At 38.7% G+C, this 23,980-nt stretch overlaps 1 protein-coding gene, 1 long non-coding RNA gene and 1 pseudogene across 2 annotated transcripts in view; all 3 read left to right on the top strand.

Moving 5' to 3' along the window:
• The window catches only part of dpp6b (dipeptidyl-peptidase 6b), a 697,001-nt gene that overhangs the window by 452,497 nt on the left and 220,524 nt on the right, over positions 1-23,980 (top strand). The window lies entirely within an intron of this gene.
• Positions 12,338-12,477, top strand: LOC148374555 (U2 spliceosomal RNA; annotated as a pseudogene).
• Positions 13,119-15,535, top strand: LOC148374554 (uncharacterized). Its single transcript, XR_015850692.1, has 2 exons — positions 13,119-13,477; positions 13,803-15,535. It is a non-coding gene; the product is annotated as an uncharacterized LOC148374554 (long non-coding RNA).

Here is a 23,980-nt window from a genome sequence, read left to right as displayed (position 1 = left end):
ATTATTTTTTTTACTTGGTCTGAGGAAGTATTCTAATATTTTGAGATAGGATTTTTGATTTTTTTTCAGCTGTAAGCCAAAATCAGCAATATTCAAATAATAAAAGGCTTGAAATAGTTCAGTTGATGTGTAATGAATCCAGAATGTATGACATTTTTGTTTTTTTTAATTGCATTACAGAAAATAAAGAAGTTTATCACAATATTCTAATTTTCTGAGACAGTCCAGTATATATATATGTATATATGTATATATATATATATGTATATATGTATATATATATATATATGTATATATATATATATATATATATATGTGTGTGTGTATATATGTATATATATACATGTATATATACATGTGTATATATAATAATAATAATAATAATTTCCTTTGTATTGTCATTCTTTGTAACAATGTACACAGAACGAAATGTCGATACACCTGACCCGTTGTAGCGAGCCGATGCAGCCGCAGCCGACAGAGGGCGCCGCCATTTTACCAATGTTATAAGTCTTAGGTATGACTCGGCCGAGGCGCGAACCAGCGACCTCCCAGTCTCAAAGCGGGCGCCCTACCATATGTGTATATATGTATGTATATATATGTATACGTATATATACACACATGTATATATATATATATATATATATATATATATATATATATATATAAAGTTAAGTATAAAATACTCTATTCTAAATGGACTTAAAAGTAAAAACGGAAAGTACTCTACATATTCAAAAGCTGAAACATACTACTAAAATAAAGGGAAGTCATAAAGAATCCTAATGATTTAATTGCACAGTGGTTAGCATAGGGCAAATTGGGACGTGTTGCTGGGTAGTTGTTAATCTACCCCTTTACATTAGAAATATTTCTGTTCATTACAAATAAAAAGGGTCGAGAAAATGGATTGTGATGTCAAACCATTAAAATATGAATACAGTAAAAAGTAAAGAGAGTTGCTGTTAAAATAATTCAGAACAAATGGTATCCCCGTATTATCGGAACAAAGTACTTTCACCTGGTCGCATTTAACCACTGCACATTCTGGAAGTAGGGGAACAATGTTTAAAAAAAAAAAATTGAGAAGATGTCAAAGGTCTACCCTTGTTTTTGAACTTCTCAAAGGATTACATGCCCTGATATCATATCCGTAATAAACATGCAAATAAAACTGATTTGAGCTCACGTGTCGCATGTCATGTTTTATTTTCGTTCTACTTTCTTAGCAAATTGCCAACAGAATCCAGGACGTGTTCCCTACTTGTGTCCTGCTCACATAACTGTCGCACGCTCTCGTTTACAGTTGCACGAGAGTCTGTTTAAGATCGGGGAATGGTGTAATTGTAACCTGTGTAATTCTTTGAGACATTGTGTGCTGAAGGGCTATACAAATAAATGTGAGTTGACTTGTCTCAGGAAGATTCCTGCAAAATCAATTCAAACAGTAGCACAGAAAGTGTAGCGCCGTTAAATAAGGTATGAACGTAAACCCAAATACCTCTCTTGGGCTCATAACAAAGCGCGTTATACGGCTTGATTTAAAGGCGCGAGAACTGATGCTCATAGTTTAGGTCTTATGCTGAGTTGGATAGTTTTACAGGCATACTGGAAAAATTCTCCTCATTGAAAAGCTGTCGGCGACCGAGCCAAATGTTTTAGGGGAAGGAAGTAAACAAGTTGTGGTGATGGCTCAAATTAGTCATACTTTCGATCCGTTGTACGTTGTGTTTTCTAAATCACAGGAAATCCTCTTGGCATTGCCTCCGTACCAACAAATACATTTGGAAATGTTGTTTTTCATGGATATCTTTATAGTGCAAAACATGCTATTACAATGGAGGCATATCAAAACGTTGTCGTGTCGTGAATTCTTTTCTATTTTTTTGTGGCTTTCATATAAAAGAAAACACATGTAATGAAGAAAAAATAATTTTAGAATTCTCATTGTTATGATATTCGACACTGCAAATAATCGTGAGCATATATCTCATCTCATTAGCTGTACCGCTTATCCTTTTATATATATATATATATATATATATATATATATATATATATAGAGGGAGAGAGAGAGTGTTATCATGTCATGTTTGTTTATTTGTATAGCCCTTAATCACTAGGAGTCTCAGAGGGCTGCACAGATCACAGATTATTGCAAACTACAGACTATTATTACACCATCCCCTAATCTAAAACCTACATGAGGGCAAGGAAAAACTCAAAAACCTCAACATGAATAAAATGAAGAAACTTTAAGAAGGGACCGCACATGAGGTAAATCCCCCTTCCAGGATGACCAGGCTGCAAAGTATGTTGCAATAATAAATACTATACAAATATTGCCAACATGAAATATAAGTCATTCATAAACTATAGAATCTAAATGTGTTTTAAGCCTAGATTTAAACAGTTCCACTGAGGTTGCAGATCGAATCTCATGAGGAAGAGCATTCCAAAGCACCGGGGCCCGACTGGAGAGTGCTCTCGAACCTCTTCTTGGCTCTTGTGATCACTTGTAGACCAGCAGAAGAGCGAAACTCAGACCGGAACATAGGGGGAAACTCAATTCGTGTATTATTGTCTTGTTTTTTTTTAGTGAGGATTTCATCTAAAATAAATACATGTCATGCAGAAGAACTTTATATTGGTCATTGTTATGGAATTTGACACTACACATACTTGTGAAAAAATCAGAGGGCACATTGGACCCAACGAAGAACTGTTGTCAACTGTGCGTGGATGGAAACTTCAGTGGTATGGTCACGTCAAAAGCTCATCAGAACCAGCCAAGGTTATTTTCAGGGCGCAGTCCAAGGGGGCAGGAGGAATGGAAGATCAAAAAAGAACTGGCATGACAAAATTAAAAAATTGACTGGTGCCAACTTTGCCACGACCCAAGAACAGGCCAGTGGAGAAAGCTGTCCAGATTTATATTATATATATATATATATATATATATATATATATATATATATATATATATATACTGTATTTTATGCACTATAGGGCGCACCCCCAAAATAGTTTTTGGTCCTATATCTTCCATAGATAAGGCGCACCGGATTATAAGGCGCTACAATGGGAACGTCGACAAAACAGTCAGATGATTCAGTCAAACTAATTACCCCCTTAACATTCCCAAAGCTTGCAAAGAAGCAAATACGTGCCGTAGACACAAGCGGATGCGGTGTTCGTACGATGTCACTTAAATGCGTCATTTCAAATATCATTCGGAAGGTCAAAGTCTTGGGATTCAAGAAATGCCAACCATTCCTTACTTTCTATTTTCTTTTTTGCACGCAACTTTACTGTGCATATGACAATAAACACTTGGAATTGAGTTTAATTCACTCAACTCATCACAGCAACATCAAGATCGTTCTAAAACAAGATACCGGGAAAATATAAAGCCGCATAGCTCACCCAAGTTCTCACGTTCAATAATGATACGCAATCATGGTCTTCTTACAACCGTGAGTGAAGTAAATCCAGGAGAGTAGAATATTTACAAATACAGACTAATGAAACATGTTTCTTTATGGCGTACTTTAGCAAGCTTGCTAAGCTTGCTACGCCATTGCTAAACTCGGCCGACTGCAGGGTTTGTTTTGGCCATCTAGCCAATCCGAGGCTCCGAATAACTTCAGCCAATAGCGGTCGATTTAACGGATGATTGACACATCTTTTCTGGCCAATTGCAGGGTTTGTTTTGGCCCTCTAGACAATCCGAGGCTCCGAATAACTTCAGCCAATAGCGATCGATTTAACGGATGATTGACACATCTTTTTCGGCCAATTGCAGGGTTTGTTTTGGCCCTCTAGCCAATCCGAAGCTCTGAATAACTTTGGCCAATAGCGATTGATTCAAATAATGATTGACACATTGGTTAGCCAATGAAACGCCGGTATATAAATCCCAGCATACACCGCGGACTACTCCACGTTCGGGGGAAAATCGAGTCGGCGGCTGTTGCGTATGTTGCGAGACCTTGCGATTTAATATTGAGCCATACATAAGGCGCACTGTATTATAAGGCGCATGGTCAGCTTTTGAAAAAAATTAAGACTTTTAGGTGCGCCTTATAGTACGGTATATATATATATATATATTTTTTTTTTATATGTGTTTCCCCCACATTCCAAAAAACATGCATGTCAGGTTGATTGGCCATTCCAAATTGTCCCTAGGTGTGAATGAACGAGTGAGTTGTCCGTTTCTGTGTGCCCTGCGACTCGCTATTGGTGGACACACACATATATATATCTCATCTCATCTCATTAGCTGCACTACTTATCCTCAGTAGGATCGCGGGGGTGCTGGAGCCCATCCCAGCAATCATCGGGCAGGGGACACCCTGAACTGGTTGTCAGCCAATCGCAGGGCAAGCAGGGACAGACAACTCGCTCGCCCATTCAAACCGGCCAATCCACCTGAAATGCCTGTCTTTGGAATGTGGGAGGAAACCGGAGTGCCCGGAGGAAATTCACGCAAGCATGGTGAGAACATACAAACTTCACACAGGAAGTCCGGTAGCTGGATTTGAACCCACAGAGGAGGTTCCCAGTATATATATCTATATATATATATAGATATATAGATATATATATCTCATTTCATTAGCCGTACCGCTTATCCTCAGTAGGGTCGCGGGGGGCTGGAGCCCAGCCATCTCCAGGCAGTGGGCAGGGGACACCCTGAACTGGTTGCCAGCCAATCGCAGGGCACACACATTTTAGAGATAAAAGATGCTTGGCTAAAATATGCTAACTTTTGGGTCAGAGTTTTTTCAAGTTAAGTACAACAGAAAAATAATTCAGAGGATGGGTCTGTATAAGAAAAAGGGAAGTATTCCAAAATTCTGAAAGGCGCACTGAATCACAACCCTCCCTGCCAAAATGCACAAAATGTGCAATGAATATGTGTATGCCTGGCTGGGTTAAAATGTAAAAGTATGTATTTATGGATGAAAATGTGAGTACGTTCACCCCCGCCCCTCCCCTCCCCACTCAACCCCCTCCCCCCCTAGTTTTTACATTTCTGCCCAATTTACAAGAATGTTACTTGCAAGTCTATATGTGCTACCTCAATTCCAATTTTTACTTCGCTTCCCAGCTAAATGAGGACCTTCCATTTGTATGCAAAATCTGTGCCACGATCTGCCTGGGAAAGCTCACAAACACAGAGAGACTCTGCATAAAGGATGGAGAGGGATGCTGCTCCGTTACTATGGCGACCACCAGAACGTACAGGCTTGATCCTGGTGGTGCGATGGAGGGAAGGAGGGAGGGGAGGGGGTGCGGCAGTGTTATGTAAGAGAAAAAAACGGGGTCTCACAAACGGAACTGCACAACAGCCCTTCTGGTCATATGCGGCTTTAAGATTCAAGTCAGTTAACATGAAGACGCAGAATGCTGTAGTTGATGAAAAGCTCCACACAATCCGTAAAACCCGTTTAGCATTAAGCAAATGTGGGGACTAAGAGTAAGGGCATTAATGAGTCTGTTGGTGTTGAAGGCATCTTACTAGTTCCAACTAGTCCTGTACGGCGATATGGATGCAACGAGGATCTCTCGGCCACAAAGGCGTCAAGAGGATATTTCCAGAACCAATGTGACAAGAAAAGCTTGCTCAAAGGCCAGCGATGGAGGGAAGCACTTGTGGCAGACCTTTGTCCCACAAAACTGGATATTTCAAATAAATGACAACGGCTACGGTGATAAATGCAAAGCCCGCCAGCAATTAACCAAGAGACATGGCAAAACTAGCACTGATGCAAGGGTGGCCAACCAAACGACTAGATGCAGCCCGACCCGACCCGGGTATCAAAGCTCGACCTAGCCCGAGCCCAACTAATAATTTAATCAGAGGGACCCGAATTTTCAGATTTTATTTGTGAGGACTCTGGAGAAGGAGGGGTGATTTTAGACACACGGCAGGAAACACACACATAAAGTCACAAGGCAAACAAGAAATGCATGCTGCAAGGGCGGCAGGTAAACTTCCCCAAAGAAAAAAAGAGAAAAAGGTGACGAAATTCACATCTCTAATTGCTAAGTATTTCTGAAATAAATATATCTTTTAGCAGTAGGGAATTTTCCGTAGATGAAGTATTGTTAAATGGTATCGGCATAAATAAGTACTCAAGAGTTTGGTATTGGTTTCTAAGTATTGAAAATCTTTTGAGGGTAGAATTGAGTTTTTTGGTTGTTAAGGATTTCCTTTCTTCAAAAATGTTGTATCTAATTTCATTTTCAAATGGGAAATAATGTAAAATAAACGTTAAAATCACACATAGGTGATTTTGGGTGCAAAAATATTTATTTTTATGATATTGTAAATAAAACAAAAAATGAGATTTTTGCAGCTAGCGATTAAAATGTAATAATAGTAGTAAGTGCAGTGGGGGGCCGTGTGTTTAACACCTAGGACTTCAGTAGGCTGAATCAATCCAACTATCAATTACTATTCTATGGCTATAAAACATTTCCTGCAGCTCCAGCTTCAACATATAAAGAAAACATCAATGATTACCTTATAAGATTAAAATATTATCTAGGAATATAGCTACATTTTACTCACCTAAAAGCTGTTTAATTTGTGCACAAAATCCACCCTTTTTTATTTCCTCTGGAAGATTTCAATTAATCTGTCTTACGGATTATAAATTAGCTTCAATTCCATCAAGAAGTTCTTTTTTGTTGCCATCAAAGCTAATGCTGAAAGTCGATGCGGTCCTGTCATACTTCTGGCATAAATTCGTATTCGATTTAGGGCTGAAAATATCCGTTAGTGCGAAGCAGTGGGCATGGAAATGTGTTCTTCACCTTTTTCGATGGAAAGTTTCGTTGCGGCCTCTGAGTCAATCATGGTGAAACCGGTGATGTTTTCCCAGGCCCGCTAGCAGGCGTCCAGACTTTACCTCTGAATATTAAACACTGATGTTGTGTCTCACGGCCTTCAGAACTCTTTGTATAGGCCTCCAGCAGATTGTTCACCCTGGCAACAAGTAATGGCGTCAAGTAAAATCTGATTGGTTAAATGCTTGAATATGAAAGCACACATCTGGAAGAAGCACAACCGGGGGGTTGGGGGGGGAGAAATGAAAGGAATCTAACAGACGATTAAGAATTATTAAATCAGTATTTATGGACATAACATTACACGATTCCGATATTTTTAGGCCAGCAGAGAAGGCCTTTCAGGCCATGAGGGCTCACCACTAAATAATTGTAATCTTGATAATCATGATAGTAAAATCCAATGAAGATACTTGTAAATATGCATTTATTCATTTAGTCTGTGTACATTTAAGTCTTCATTTATTTTTAAGCAATTCTTTAGTTATATAATGATGACATTCCAAGACTGAAGCTGTCCACTTTTGCAAATAAATTCTAGCATTGCAACAGCATCAAAAAGAAGCAGTGGCCTTAAAACCTTTGCAGCTGTGATAACCCATGATGAAACGGTTTACACTATCTTACTGCTCAGATACTCACAAGGAACTCATCAATTGTTAACGAAGCACAGAGTATAATGACACGCCATGTCACACATACACACACACCCACAAAGGCATCCTCATTGGCCAGATGTTTCTTACCTGTGCTACTATTGGTTGCAGCATCTAATCTGACACAGTGACACACTTTTCCAGTGCTGAGTTGCAGCAGACACACAAATGCATGCACACGCTCGCACATACAAAGTCTAGTTTTGTTTCCTGCAGCTGAGAGTCAGCACACTTTTGCTGAGTGAAGGGCTCGCGTTTCCAAGGAAGACGGTCAGCTGAAATAACTTTGTGGGTTCAGCAACATTAATGACTGACATTACAAAACAAAACATTTCAACATGGCAACTTGTATTGCACTTTAATGCAATTTTCCTATTATGAAATACATCACGTTTTTACATGTAAATGTCCTTTGGTTATTATAATCCGCGAGCTATGCGAGGGGGGTGTCAATGCTTTCATTTGAGATCTAAGTATGTACACGTAGATCTGTTTTTTTGTCTATTTTTACAAGAAAAGATAGAGGGGTTTAGACCACACACTTTCACAACAGTTAGTTTAACTAGATGTAAAAAATGTGATTCAGCCCTCTTGGTTCTGTTGACTCAGCTTTTATTTTCTCGCAGAAAGACATCCCACCCTCCCAGGACAGAACAACATTAAATATTAACACCATATTTTACAGGTAGTCAGGTAGGTTACCATCAGGGTTGGGTAGGGTTACTTTAACTGGATTACTTTCAATTACTTTTGGATTACTCCAATACCAAATATGCTAATTAAAGACAAAAGGAACTAAATCTGAATAAAATTATGACTCACAACACGTGGTAAGCTTTCTCTCCTGGCTTTGATCTCTTTGATCCCTGACAAAACTAACATAAAATGCGACGGAAAAAAATGAAAATAAATCCAAATAGCTTGCCAACATCATTTTTGCCATTCCATGTATTCCGTTACTCCCCAAGCCTGCACAAAATTTAGTAATTTTATTCATATTTAGTTTATTTTGTCTTTTATTAGCATATTTGGTATTGGAGTAATCCAATTGTAATTGAAAGTAATCCAGTTAAAGTAACTCTACCCAACCCTGGTTACCATAGATGTGAAAAAATGTAAACAACAACAAAACTTTTGGCTTTACTCACTCAGCATTTTCCCGCAAATAAATTGTCCTCTTTCAGACCAGAACAACATTCAATTTCAACACAATGTCTTGTAGACAGTAAGAAGGGTTGACCCATAAGTGAAAAAAAATCCCCCAAAAAGTCAACTGAACACTTGTGGTCTTGCTCACTTAGTATTTATTCCCCCAAAAAACATTTTATTCTCCCAGACCAGAACAACATTGAATACCAACAGCATCTTTTACAGGCAGTCAGGTATGTCACTCTAGAAAAATGCTTTCGTGTCTCAACAAGGGTGATGCTTTAAAGGCGCACAGTCATTTTAGTTCCTTACAAATTTGAACCAAGGGCGTAGTTTTGACATGGACAGAGGGGATGTGTCCCCACCAATATTTTTAAATATCTATCCATCCATTTCCTACGGTCACAGGGGGTGCTGGAGCTCATGCCAGCTATCTTCAGGCAGTGGGCAGGGGACACCCTGAACTGGTTGCCAGCCAGTCGCAGGGCACACAAAGACAATTTGAATTGGCCAATTAAAATGCATGTTTTAAGAATGTTTTTAGAAACCGGAGTGCCCAGGGGAAACTCACGCAAGCACGGGGAGAACATGCAAACTCCGCACAGGAAGTGTGCAGTAGTTGAATTGGAATCCTGGAAACTCCCCCCCTTAGGGCTGCGCGCTGACCAATCAATATTCTTTTTTTTTTTTTTTTTTTTTTTAATGAATTACATTTTTTAACCACTATGAGCAATTAAATACATAAACCGTCCCTTTAAACTCTTTACATTTTTTTATCCTTTTGTTATACCTAAGATAAAATTGAGAAATCATTCTCTTGTTTCCACCATATTCATTAAAACAGGGGGCAAATTGCTGCCCTCAGGATAGTTTGAGGCCCCCAGCTAAATATGAAAGTTAAAGGGACAGTCTGTATAATTTGATCATTAAATGTCTCTGTATTGTGTAGAGCAACCAAAATGAGTGTTGAAATTCACAAGTAAGATTAAAGTGACTCAAAGTGACCATAAGGCATAATCTATTTTTTTGCCCAGCTTTTTGCCAACTTTTTGGTTATTGTACTGCGAGGAGGTTTTCTCAGGCCTAGATTCATTATTGTCTCACACACCAGGAATCCTTGGGAACTTTTTCACTCTATGTCATTTCTATTTGAAGAAAGTGTTGTTTATTTTTTGGTACAGATTTTTGCACTTCATTGCCATTCATTCCAATTACATTTCAAAAAATATTTCAGTTAAATGATTGATTAAAAAATGTTACAATTGCTTTGACTTTTAAGTCATTTTAGTTCACTTTTGCTCAAATACAAACTCTGAGTTACTGGATAATATTGATTTATCTTATTTCATGTTGATGTTATGGGATTTTTTTATATCAAGGAAGTTTGTCTTTTGTGACTGTTGAAAATTCAAAATTGCTGAAAGAACCATAGGAACACTTTGATTTTTTTATCGGATCAAATTGGAATATATTTGTCCGCCCCCTCGCCTGAAGCTTAATTTCCTTCCATTTGACTTTGACACCCCTGTTCTAGAGGTACTGCACTTTAATCTTCTTGTGAATATCTTGCTGGTAGTGAATTTGTCCCCTTGTTTACCGAAGTATTTGGTAAAATACCCAACGATGTCTAACATCTTGACAAGTTTTAAAGCATCAAATAACTAACCCACCCAATGAACACAGGTTGAAAAGATGGTGAAGACAACAAGCTTATGTCGAAAGATGTTTTACCCTGATCTGTCCTTTCAAACACACGTTAAGAATATTACTAGAACAGCTTTTTTTTCCCATCTTAGCAACATTGCTAAAATTCGCCCTATGCTGTCTCAGTTGGATGCAGGGATTATAATTCATGCGTTTGTTACCTCCCGTCTCGATTACTGGAATGCACTACTCTCTGGTCTCCCAAAGTCCAAAATCAAGAGCCTTCAGCTGGTACAAAATGCTGCAGCGAGGCTTTTAACTAAGACAAGAAAGTTTGATCACATTACCCCAATTTTAGCTAACTTGCATTGGCTCCCTCTTAACTTAAGATGGGATTTTAAGGTTCTGTTGGTAGTATACAAAATTATGCATTGACTTGCTCCCTCATATGTTTCAATTTTCCCTTATGTTCTGGTCCGGAGCCTTGGCTCGGAAAACGCTGGTCTACTAGTGATCCCAAGAGCCAAAAAGGGATCCGTAGGTTCGAGAGCGTTCTCCATTCGGGCCCTTGTGCTTTGGAATGTTCTTCCCCCTGAGATACGATCTGCAACCTCAGTGGAAATGTTTAAGTCTAAGCTTAAAACACACTTCTGTAGCATATGAATAACCTATATTTTATGTTGACAATATCTGTGTATCTGAGTATTATTTGCCCTCATGTAGGTTTTAGATCAGGGGATGGTGTCATAATAGTCTGTGGTTTGCAATAATCTGTGATCTGTGCAGCCCTTTGAGACTCCTTGTGATTAAGGGCAAATAAACATGACTTGACTATTTAGTTGGAAAAAAAAGTAAAAAAAAATGTTTTCAAATAAAGACTTTTTAGTGATTACATTGCTTTATTGTTTTGTCCTATTGGAATGGATTTCTTTGGTTTTCAATTGCTTCAATAAGCTTCACCAGACTATAAAAAATTTTCAACATTCCATCAGTTAAGCTTTCGGCATGTAGCCAGATTTTGGATTCATCCCTCTGTATATTTCAATTTGACAGCCTTGATTCAGTTGAGAACACGACAATTTTTAACATGTGTGAAAATCTCCCAAAAATATGCAATTTGGTTCTGCTTTTGACATGCATAGCACGAAATGATTCAAGAATGGTTGGTTTTGTATGATTTTATTCCCTTCGTTTCAGTGGTATTACGATTACATTTTTAAAGGTTGAGCCCTCTTCTCAGAAGGATTTTGTGTTGTTTGTTTGTCTTGGACCAAAAAATAAATTTGGAAGCATGTCAGCAGTGCATAATAAGTGTGACTCAAAGTGTATAAGGAAGCAGTGGTTTTCTACCAGCGCACTCATGTGCTCCGAGATTTTGACTAGTGTGCCGCAGGAAATTGCCTTATTTTATTTTTGTCAAAAAACATGCCATTGGTCAGTATCTTTGATTTCTTCCAGTGCTCAGTCAAGTAACTACCATCCATCCATCCATCCATCCATCCATCCATCCATCCATCCATCCATCCATCCATCCATCCATCCATCCATCCATCCATCCATCCATCCATCCATCCATCCATCCATCCATCCATCCATCCATCCATCCATCCATCCATCCTTGGACTGCCGAAGCTATCTTCGGGCAGTGGGCAGTTGCCAGCCATTCACAGTGCACACAGAAACAGACAAACTCGCTCATTCACACCTAGGGACAATTTGGACCGGCCAATTAACCTGACATGCATGTTTTTAGCATGTGGGAGGAAATCGGAGTGCCTGGAGGAAACCCACGCAAGCATGGGGAGAACATGCAAACTCCACACAGGAAGGTTAGATCCCATGACTTCAGAACTGTGTCGCTGACGCACTAATCACTCTTCTGCTCTGGAGCCCATCCCAGCCATCTCCGGGCAGTGGGCAGGGGACACCCTGAACAAAAAAGGTTGTAAATATACTGAAGTAAAATCTAAAATGATTGCATAATTATTCACTGAAATCAATAACCTGCTGAGCCGCAGATCAAAATATCATTCGCATTGTACCTTATGATGTCACAAAGCTATGATCTTTGATTTTTGCAACTCGGAGATGGCATAGGAGCTTGCTCTGTCCACTCCACGCAACGGCCCGGTATTGCAGTACCTCCGGGAACGGTGCATTCGCAATGATCGCGGCAAGGCTTTAGGGCTAGGACCTTAGCTTGGCCTTTTGGCTGAGAGTAAGTGTCCCGGCTCCTAGGCTTTGTAGCGTATTATGAACTGACCGATAACGGATAATGGATAATGATTTATGAACAAGCTAAATAACCCTTAAAACCCCTAAACCACAAATGATAAAAAAAAACTTCAGTCAATTCAGGCAACCCAGGAATTAATTGTTTAATATTTGAATTTTTTAGAAACTACAGAATATATTTTATTGTTCCAGTGGCAGATAAGATTTGCATATTTTGAGTATTAGTTTGTTATTGTTTTTTTTTTTTTTAATAAAGTTTTGGGAAAAGGAAACATTAAAACACATGTTAAAGTCATACATTTCAGCAAAATGATTAACCAAGATGACAACAAATGATAAAAACAACTTACCACTTATGACTCCACAATAATTTAACATTAAAAAAAGCGATTTTTTTTTCAAATATTTTTGACTGAGGGCGTGCCAAGCTTTCAAATAAAACATGTGCCTAGCTTAAAAAATGTTGAGAAACATAAGCATTTCAAGTGCGACCAATGGTACAAAACCACAACATTAGCAAGAATGTATTCGATTCCTATCAGACAACGGCAAAAATAACTAAATGACTCAGCATCCGGTACCACCCAAGTTACGTAAGTGAGTGCTGCAAACACCTTCCTGGAAAGTAAAGTTTGAATGACGTCAAGCCGGCAAGGGCTCGCTGGGAACACATTTAATGTTTGAACATCACATACAGGTTTCGATTTAACACTTTGAAGAGGCAGGGGAAGAGAACAGGACTCTTGTTATTAAGCCGCTCGCTTGATAGTGATAACCCTTCTGCAGTAAATCATTTAGTTACGTGCCGAGAAGGATCAGTTCACTTTTTGTCAAATCATGGGATTTATTTTATTGAATTTACCTTATTTTCCGAACTACAACTTACAGGTTTTTTTCATAGTTTTGCCGACGGCGCGACTTATACTCCGGTGAGACTTTCATGTGAAATTATTAACACACTACTATATATTTTAGAAACTCATATCAAACTGAGTGCTCTTTGCGCTAATAAGTGACAAAACGCTTGAAAAGGTTTGAGACCATTGCTGTATACTGACAAAAAGTATGATGGTAAAATGTGTTATTTTGAAATATGACATATTAATTCTAGACTTTCCTTTGCACAGAATCTTTCTATAAATATTAGTTATTTGAAGGACTTAGACTCCCACAGTTTGGATGGGATTCCTAAGTGACGTTCAGTATTAGAGCTTCACCAGTGATTTTCTCATATTATTCATCCATTATCCTCAGTAGGGTCGCGGCGGTGCTGGAGCCCATCCCAGCTGTTTTCGGGCAGTGGGCCGGGTACACCCTGAATCCGTTGCCAGAAGTCGTAGGGCACGCAGGGACACACAACCCACTCGCTCACTCACACTGAGGGACAATTTGGACCTGCCAATTAACCTGACATGCATGTTTTTGGAATATGGGAGAAAACCAGAGTGCCCGGAGGAAACCCACACAGGCACGGGCAGAACACGGGGAAACTTTGCAACCATGTCTCTCCCACCCTAACACTGAGCAGTGGCTCCCCCCAAGGTTGTATACTCAGCACGGTGCTTTTCACCCTCTACACCTCCGACTGCTCACCGACCCACCTCACAAACACATTTGTTAAGTACGCCGACGATACCACCTTGATCGGCCGCATCTCTGAAGGGGACGAGGCGGCGTACAGGGACGAGGTGGAGTCACTGACAAGGTGGTGTTCGAAAAACCACCTCATACTGAACACCACAAAAACAAAAGAACTCATACTGGACTTCAGGAGGAAAGACAGGAACCCAGCACCATTCATTTTAAAAGGAGACTGCGTAGAGAGAGTCCACTCTTTCAAATTCCTGGGTGTGCACATCTCTGATGACCTCTCCTGGTCTGCAAACACCAGAGCGGTGGTAGGGAAGTCCCAGCAGCGACTCCATTTCTTGAGAGTGCTCAGAGAAAAATCATCTGAAACAGCAGCTGCTGGTGTCCTTTTACAAAGCCACAGTGGAGAGCATTCTAACATACTGCATTACAGTGTAGCATGCTGGGTGCACGGCAGCAGACAGGAAAACGCTTCAGAGGGTCATCAACACAGCCCAGAGAATGGTTGGTTGCTTTATACCCAGTCTGGAGAACATTGCCTGCTCTCGCTACCTCAGCAGAGCAGAAAACATCATCAAAGACTTTTCTCACCCTGGCCACCACATCTTTGACCTGCTGCCTTCCGTCAGACGCTACAGGTCACACAAAACAAAAACAAACAGACTCAGAGACAGTTTCTTTCCCAGAGCCATTAACACCCTTAACACACACCACATAAAAAACTGAAACTCTTGCAAACACACAACCTCATACAGATGTACAATTGTATTCATGCCTATGCTCACTTTGCACAATGTTGACTATTTTTGCACCTAACGCATATTGCACTAATACGATCCCAAAACTGTATGTAACATCCTACATGCCCACATTTCTTGTGTAAATATTGTGTAAATTATAACCTTATCTTCTTTGTTCCTTTATCTTCTTTGTTTTCTTTTAACCTCACTGTTAAATGTGAGACTGGAGTGCCACGCCCAATTTCACCCATGACAATAAAGGTATATTCTATTCTATTCTTCTATTCTAACATGCAAACTCTACACAGGAAGGTTCAATCTCATGACCTCAGAACTGTGCTGCACACGCGCGAACCACTCAGTCGCCGTGCTGCCCTGTTTTATATTATTTTTCTTGAATTGATTTTTAGTTAAAAAGTGAAATCCAAAATAGTCCAAGGAATTTTAAATGTACATTTTACCCTAACTAGTTTTGGAGTAGTTTCTGCCTTTGCTTTTTCTTCTTTTTTTTTTGCAATTGCTTCGTTCTGCTTCCTTATTGCCTCCAAATAAAGCAAACTATGTCATATTTTACGTTGTAAATGACGAATATTGTGTATGCAGACTGATTCAGATTGTCTAATAAAATCTGCTTTCCACCTTTGATAATCAAGGAAATTGCTTTTATGGTTGTTTGCTATTACACACAGAGAGGTCAAGTTACCTAGCAACTAGTCGACCAGTAAGAAAACATGGCAACATTTTACAGTGTAAAAGACTATACAGTTTTTGCACACGGAGAAAATGAAGGACCTAGTCTAGATCAGTGACATGTAGTGAGGTTCGTGGCTGGCCAGTCACAGTCAGATTTCCGAATACATTTACTTTCATCTTATTCGTCGTTTGATTAGCAGAGCAAAAAGGTCATATAAAAACTGTAGCATAGAAGTAAATGTTTTTTTTTCTTACTTTAAATCATAAATACAGTCTATGAGATGTTTCTTTTGAATAAAAGCATCAATAGATTGGTAATCCTTCAATATGAAAAAAAAGTGTGCAACAAAAAAAATACTTGCTGTTAGCTTGCTAATACTACTAATTCTATTGTTTGGGGTAAGGTGTGCAGCAAAACAGAATAACTTGGTTTTACTATTGCTCTCTGCCGAAAGACAAGAGAATGGAGTGCCTCACTTTGCATCTGCAACACAATACCATCCATTTTCTGCACCGCTTATCTTCAGTTTTGTCAAGGGGGGGCTGGACACCATCCCAGCCATCTTCGGGCGGTGGGCAGGGGACTACCTGAACTGGTTGCCAACCTGTCGCAGGGCACAAAGAGACAGACAACTCAACTCACTCATTCACCGGCTAATTAACCTAACGCACACGTTTTTGGAATATGGGAGGAAACCGGAGTTCCCGGAGGAAACCCACACAGGCACGGGGAGAACATGCGAACCTCGCACAGGAAGACTGGTAGCTGGATGTAATTCCGTGACCTCAGAACTTGTCACGACCAGAACGGAATCAGGACCCAAATACATAGTGTTAACCACAAGTTTATTGATAGAGAGAGGAAGGGCAGCGATCGCGACCCGCTGGACTTAGGAAGCAAACTGCTCATGCAATCGAATTGTGATCCGAATACGGAAGTGGATCTTACGTAGTGAGAGATGGCGTGTCAAGGAAGGATAAAACAGGTCGATAGCGGGACAGGAGAGCAAAAACGTGGTCAGGATAAAAAAACGGGTCGTAAGCCGGGACGGGAGAGCAAACGTGGTCGGAATCAAAAACAGATCGGAGCCAGGGACAAACTGGGAGATCAGGAACGGACGGGTGGAAAAACGGGTGAAAAAACGGGAAAAGCAAAATCAGGGTCAAAATGCTTGCCTTGCAACAACAGAGGTTTGCTGACGGACTGACAACCGGAGAGAGAAAGGGCTTGGCTTAAAAAGGGACAGGAAACCAATCAGGTAGCCTGCAGCGGCTGGCGCCAAATGAGCGGGCACAGGTGATGCTAATCAGTAATAATGACAGAACTGTGCCACGGACGTGCTAACTACTCAGACGTCGTGCCGCACGCATTAAACACCATTACATTAATAATGTCTATAATCGAATGTAAAAATTCAGCGATTTTGAAAAAGAAAATCAAAAAATGTTGAAGTTTAATGAAAAAGAAGTTGAAGAATGAAAAAATATAACAATTGAATATATTTATTTTAAATATCAATGATGACAGGTGAGGCACAGGCTCACCTGCCCCTCTGACTCCACGTCACTTATATAAAAATAATCTTGAAACAAGTTTCATAGTTTCATGCAGAAGTGGGCCATGCATTTCACACCTAGGCCTTTAGTGTTGGCCTCTAATGATGTGTCACTCACGAACAAACCACCTCTATGAGCTGGCTCTTAGAAGAGAACGACAGGAGCTGGCTCCCCACCAATTGAGACCCGGTTTACTTTGAGACACCATTTTCTCTTGTGATTTGTCAATATGTGTGTTTTTTCCCCATTAATCCTTTGTTGCTGACTAAACAATTTTTCATATAGAAAAGGTTACACTTGTTTTTTATTTTATCTTTTTTGCAAATATGTAAACATTTTCATTTATGTTATCCGTGTTTTTTAGGGATAAGGTGTTTTAGATAACAAATAGAAAGTTGATTATTTTATTTAATAGTTTAGTGTGCTGAAAAGCCAACATTTTATTGTGTTTTTGAGAGATTTGAGAGAGTTGCTTGATTAGATTTGCTTAGTATAAAAAGTTTTAAATTGTTAAAGGTTCACTGTAGAGTGAAAATGTAAACGCTATTATAATTTAGTACAATAATAAATTTTAGACTTACGTTGCCTTACAACTGCAAGGAGGTTTTCATGTCACAAACTTGAAATGTGATTGGCTAAACCAACAGTTTCATTGCCACTCGTTATGTCTCAGAAGAGCCTGCAGGCTTGCTTGTGAAGGCTGCAGAGCAGATTTCTGACCCAGATTTCTGATCGTTTGAATGCTTAAATAGGAAAGCACGCTTCTGGAAGCAGTGCAACCAGAGAGAAAGCAGTGAAAGGAAGTTGACGATTTGGAATTATTTTATAATACGTATTCATGTACCAAATATAATTATATCACGTGAAGGCCTTGCGGTTCCTGACGGCCCACCACTGGTTTTATGACATTGTAATGCAAGCAGTACAAGACCTTAGGATGAGTGAGCACTCATTCACAGGCCCAGAGAAAATGATGGCAACAACCGCTCTTTCTTTGTTTATTGGTCCATGTGCTTCTAGTGGTGACTAGTAAGACAGGAGAAGCCCGTTTGTCAACTGTCCGATAACAAAGTCCATTGTCTACACGTGTTACAAAGAGATTGCTTATTCTTCCAGGATTCATGCCTGTTTTTTTTTGCTACTTCTAAAATAGCATTTAGAAACACACCTACTGTGCTTGTGCTGTATTGAAGCAAAGAAAGATTGGTGATCAACAATATGAAGCAGCTGAAGCTATCATTAGCTTGCGGCTAAATGCTCCTAAAGATGTTGTTAGGAAAAGAGCCTGGATGAAAATTTGGTCAGTTTGTTCGAATTTCTGTTTCTTGTAGTTTTTAGATATAAAAATGTAGGACAAATATGACGTAACAGCCATTATAATTGCTGAGATTTTTCCAAAGTTACAAAAATATTAAAACCTATGCATATTGGGGTTTTATTTTGTCAGTTGTTTTGTGCCCCCTTGTTTGTTTGTTTGTTACTTTGTTCCTGGTTCCGTTATCAAATATCGTCCTTATTTTGAGCACCCCAGCCTCAAGTTTTGAAAAAGATAATGTATTTCCAACGTGATGTATTTTAAATCAACTGCCAAAGAACATGCTAAGCTAACATATTTATGCTATTTTGATCATAACAATTAGGGTAATGTTAGAATGATGATATGGTTAATTTCAGAAGCATTAAAAACAAAAGAGTATACTGTATGTTTTATTTTAAATATCAAACGCCATTAATGTTGAAACCCTTTTACAGATATTAAATCATATATCGAAGAAAATGTTGATTAATAAAATGTTTACAAATAGTTTAATTTTACGCCAGTTATAATATGATTTTTATACTTTTATAAATACTTGGCAATGTTGAAAATCAACACTGGTATTATTATTATGTTCCAAGAATACATGATTGCTTTACTTGCATCCATGCTAACTGATAAGGAACATATGCCACAAAATAGGTAACAGTTCCAATTTCTCTCGTATTCAATAAGACTTTGGTTCTATCGAGTTGCTTTTAGAATGTTTTCTTCCAGGTGCTACCATGCTGCCATCCATCCTTATCCTAAAAGCCATCCCAGTATTATCATTATTTTTATCCCTTGACTATGAAAACAAGAGGATACGTATTTCATATATTTGTATCTTTTTACACCATATTTGATTTTTTTTGTTTAACATATAACTTAAAAAATCCCCATTAATGAAAAGTATCCAATGACAAATGTTTCATGTTTATAGGATTCTAAACTTCAAAAAAATAATAAAAAAAGGCAAATCCCAGCAAAACATAACATGAAATTGGGTGGGCTTGATAAACTGCTACATGCCCCCTGTATCTTACAGTGTTCTGTATGAAGAACAGGAAAAAACAGACACCTCTGCCTAGAGGTGTTATTAAAAAAATGTCTTATGTCAACAATTGTAATATTTAACACCATCCTCCACATACATATTGGTTTGTTGAAACAAGATCATCTGCTTTTTATAAATACAAAGTTGTAGTTAGCATGTTATTTCTCAATTATTTGCCCACGTCTGATTAACAAATTCATAAGATGCATGTTGTGAGTCACCTAGTGTACATAACACTAAGAAAAATAGCTCAAACAAAAGTCAAGTGAGGTGACTGATGGTCATAGTTAGCTTACATCGCTTCATTTCTTATGTTGAAAACACATTTTGATCGACAAAGGTGGGTAGAGTAGCCAAAAAAACGTACTCAAGTAAAAGTACAGTTACTTCAGAATAATATTACTCAAGTAGAAGTAAAAGTAGTCATCCAATTACTTACTTGAGTAAAAGTAAAAAGGCACTCGGTCAAAAAATTACTCAAGAGCTGAGTAACTGTAGCAACATCATATTTATTGATTTTTTTTTTTAAAACAATCATCAAATTATCAAAGTCCATCCAATCAACCAAAAAATGTATTTAATTTAAAAGTACATTAAAATAATCAAAGTAAATTCAAGTGATCTAACAAGCAATAAAATAAAAATGGTATAATTCAAATAAATAAATTAAGCGCATGTTGCACAAAGTAGCACATTTAAAGCCCTGACACTTAATAGGCTCTGCAAGGAGAACAACAAGCTAGCCCATGAATTTGAACAATGGAGATATTGCATATTGTATTTGGTGTTCCGCACCCTTTTTATGGGGAACATGCTTTCGACGTGAGGCCAGGGGTGCTCCTCCTCTTCTGTGTTTTCATTTTCGATATTGCCAAGCAACATTTTCGATCCGTTTCATCCGTAAACAACTTTATCCCCGCTGAAGTTGAATACGGTCACATGGCGAGGCTGCTATGTTTGTTTGGTTAAACACGGTAGAGCCAGGCGGAGTTCTGCATCAAAATAAATGCGCCTTAGCGGAGACAGACAGACGCCTACTTACGTGGAGGGGATTTATTAAGTAACGAAGTAACGACTTCAATATTGTGGAGTAAAGGTAACGTTTTTTTCTTCACCAATTAACTCAAGTAAAAGTGCTCCTAAAAATACTCCTAAAAGTACAAAATTTCCCAAAACTTACTTAAGTAAATGTAACGAAGTAAATGTACTACCCAATTCTGTTGATAGATGACCAAAACAACTACAATGGCACACTTAATACAAATGGCGTTATGTAGGCTTAGAATAGTAGAACAGCCTTTTCTTTTCCAATACTGTATTGGGCACTTCTGATCGGAATTGGCAGAGAAACTCCTGAACAATGCTTCTGAACTAGTACAAGTCCAACACTAAACAACTGTTATATATTTCACATTTTAATCAGATATCTTAAATTTTCTTTGAGGATGTGAGTGTCCTATAAGATTCTAAGCACTTTTAGTTCAAGGTTTCAGTTCTCTTGGTGTACTATCATTTCTGTGGGGGTTCAACTGTTATATAATAACCATGGCATACTGTGTGTGTTTGTGTGCGTCATGAGCACATTTCATGCACCATTAGGCACACACAATACGTTTTTGTTCACTTAAGCAATGGATGTTACATTTATTCTTTTAAACCAGGTTATGTGAGGTGGAAAACATGACCGGAACAATTATTTTTCCAATCACATGCATGCATGTGAGCTAGGATCGGGACGGTCGAAAAAAATATATTGTAGCTTATTGTCTTTTCAATTACCACTCAGTATGACGTGACCTATGATTTTCATTTAAAAAAAGAAGAAGGAAAAAAGCTTTTTACATGTTTTAACACAATCAATGCTTTCAAAAGTAACTCTTTTTGGTTGAAAAGTTAATTGCAAGCTTATGAATTACAAGGCTTCTTTTACTTTTACTTTTACTAGCAGTACTCATGGAGACTTGAGATAGTAACCATGGTAAAGCTCAAATTGAGGTGTATCTGGGAAAATGCTTACCCTCTTAATCTTTTTTTTTTTTTTTTTTTTTAAAAAGCAATACACCCAAATACCTCCAAACAATCACCACATTGAGAAATAATGCTTATGTCTGATTTGGGATTTTCATAATTAGATAGAATAATACAGTGAGCAAGTTGTGTCACTGTGACCTGGCATGGCTTGGCGCCTTTCTATCTACAATACATGCACCTTGGCACAAACATTTAGTCAAAAACAGTTAAGACCATCAAATCACAAATCTGTGCACGGGCAAGGTCAAGCTGCCTTGATCATGTCTCCAGTGTGAGTGTGGGAAGGACAGTGTCAGAGCAGAGACAACTTTACACACATTAAACCCTTTTTTACATTATTCCCAAAAACAACTCCACAGCAGTGTACTTGATATCATTCTTTAAATTGTTCATTTGAGAACCTTCAATGGTCTTGTGCTTATTAATAGCTATCATGAGAATTAGAGTGACAGTCAACTCAAAGGATTTCCCAACAATGTTATGCTGCATGGCCATTTACTCGTCTATTATATTTTCTATAAGGCGTGTCTGTCGAGTAAAGAGGAGGTTACAAACGCTCAAACTTCATCTTATGAACAATCGTGGCTCTGCTCCAGAAAGCAGGTAAATCGCAATTGGCTGTTTGCTGAAGCCTGAGTGTTTGTGATGCTAGGGTTACGGTGTTAGGGTTAAGTAGTCAGGGGTAGGGGTTAGGGGATTTTATTTGACATAGGGCGTTAGGGTTATGATTACGTTTAAGGCTTGGGTTTAGCGGGTTAGAGCGTTAGGGTTAGCGGATTAAGTTTAGGGGCTCGGATTATGATTGGAGTAAGGGTTATGGGGTTAGATGTTAGTAGGGTTGAGGATTAGGGGATTAGGGGGTTAGGGTTTAGAATACAATAAAATAGAATAGAATAGAATAGAATAGAATAGAATAGAATAGAATAGAATAGACCTTTATTGTCATTGTTACAAAATGGGTTGAACATATTGTGACAAAGAAATTGGACGTGGCACTCCAGTTCACATTTTACAGTGAGGATAGAAGAGAACAAAGAAGATAAAGGAGCAAAGAAGATGTTTGTATTGTCCTTGTTGCAGGCTTTGTTGGGGGGGGAAGCTCTGTACGCATGTTTGATGTTACTGTACACGCCGTCCAGTGTTTTTCCCCCATGGTTGCACAGGCCACGTATTGAATGAATTTGGGAAGTACAATCCTTAAGCATGCCTCATTAAAGTCGCCAGTGACGATAAAAGCTTCGTCGGGGTGTACAAGCTGCTGTTTATTGATAGCAGCAAGCAGGAGATTTAGCGCTCTGCTAACGTTAGCATCCGGTGGAACGTAAACAGTAATCACAATGACCATGGTTAGCTCTCTCGGTAGATAGAAGGGTCTACACGATACTGCTAGAAACTCTATATCAAGTGAGCAGAGTTGTTTAATGAGTATAGTTTAGGGTTAGGGTATTCTGGAAATGTGTACCCCAAGAAATGGATACAAACATGAAGATTATTTATTAACTTATATTTTACAAACTGAACAGAATTCAAAATGACTTGAAAGACCACTGGGTGCTAAAAGAACATTGTTTTTAGGAAATCCCTTAGATTGACTAAGCCGAGGTTCTCTTAAATTATGCCTTGATTCAGTAAACACATTTAGATAATGCTTACCCAGTCAAGTCTTGTTTATTTGTATAGCCTTTAATCACGAAGAGTCTCAAAGGGCTGCACAGACCACAGATTATTGCAAACTATTATGACACCATCCTCCTGATCTAAAACCTACATGAGGCCACATGCGGATCTCTTCTTGGCTCTTGGGATCACTGGTGGACTAGCATTTTCAGAGCGAAGGCTCCGGACCGGAACATAGGGGGAAATTAAATCTGAAAGATATGAGGGAGCAAGTCCATGCATGATTTTGTATACTACCAACAGAACCTTAAAATCACATCTTAAGTTAACAGGGAGCCAATGCAGGTTAGCTAGAACCGGGGTAATGTGATCAAACTTTCTTGATTTTGGACTTAGGGAGACCGGAGAGTAGTGCATTACCTCATAATGTATTTGCATCTTTTGAGTCTGTATGAGCATGAAGAGCTTTTTTTAGTCTTGAGAAAACATTTGAATCAGCTTTTCAAGCTCTTTTCTCCCAAGTTGAATTAAACATCTAGGAGTATTTTAAAAGAACTGTAAGAACAGTAACTTACTTCTCTTACAAAAACTGCATCAGGATGATAGTCTAAATGTTCCAACAGGGTAAAATCAGAAATTAAGGCTTTTTTTCTTAAGCGAGTGGAAGTCAGAAAGCCATGAGACAGACCAAATCACACTTAAACTCAAAGACATTTGCTGATGCAGTCATGATGCAGCGCGATTCCCGCATTATGCTAAAATCAAGTGATTCGTTCAGTCACCGACGTCATTGTTCTTTCGGAATGCAAGGATGACGGCAAACGGCTGATAAGTCACACGACAAAACAAT

This window comes from Urocampus carinirostris, chromosome 1 (genome assembly GCF_059441175.1).
Source record: "Urocampus carinirostris isolate Australia breed hairy pipefish chromosome 1, RoL_Ucar_1.0, whole genome shotgun sequence".
In the NCBI taxonomy this organism is placed as follows: Eukaryota; Metazoa; Chordata; class Actinopteri; order Syngnathiformes; family Syngnathidae; genus Urocampus; species Urocampus carinirostris.
The sequence above is the reverse complement of the archived record's forward strand: the minus strand, read 5'-3'. Positions and strand labels throughout refer to the sequence as shown.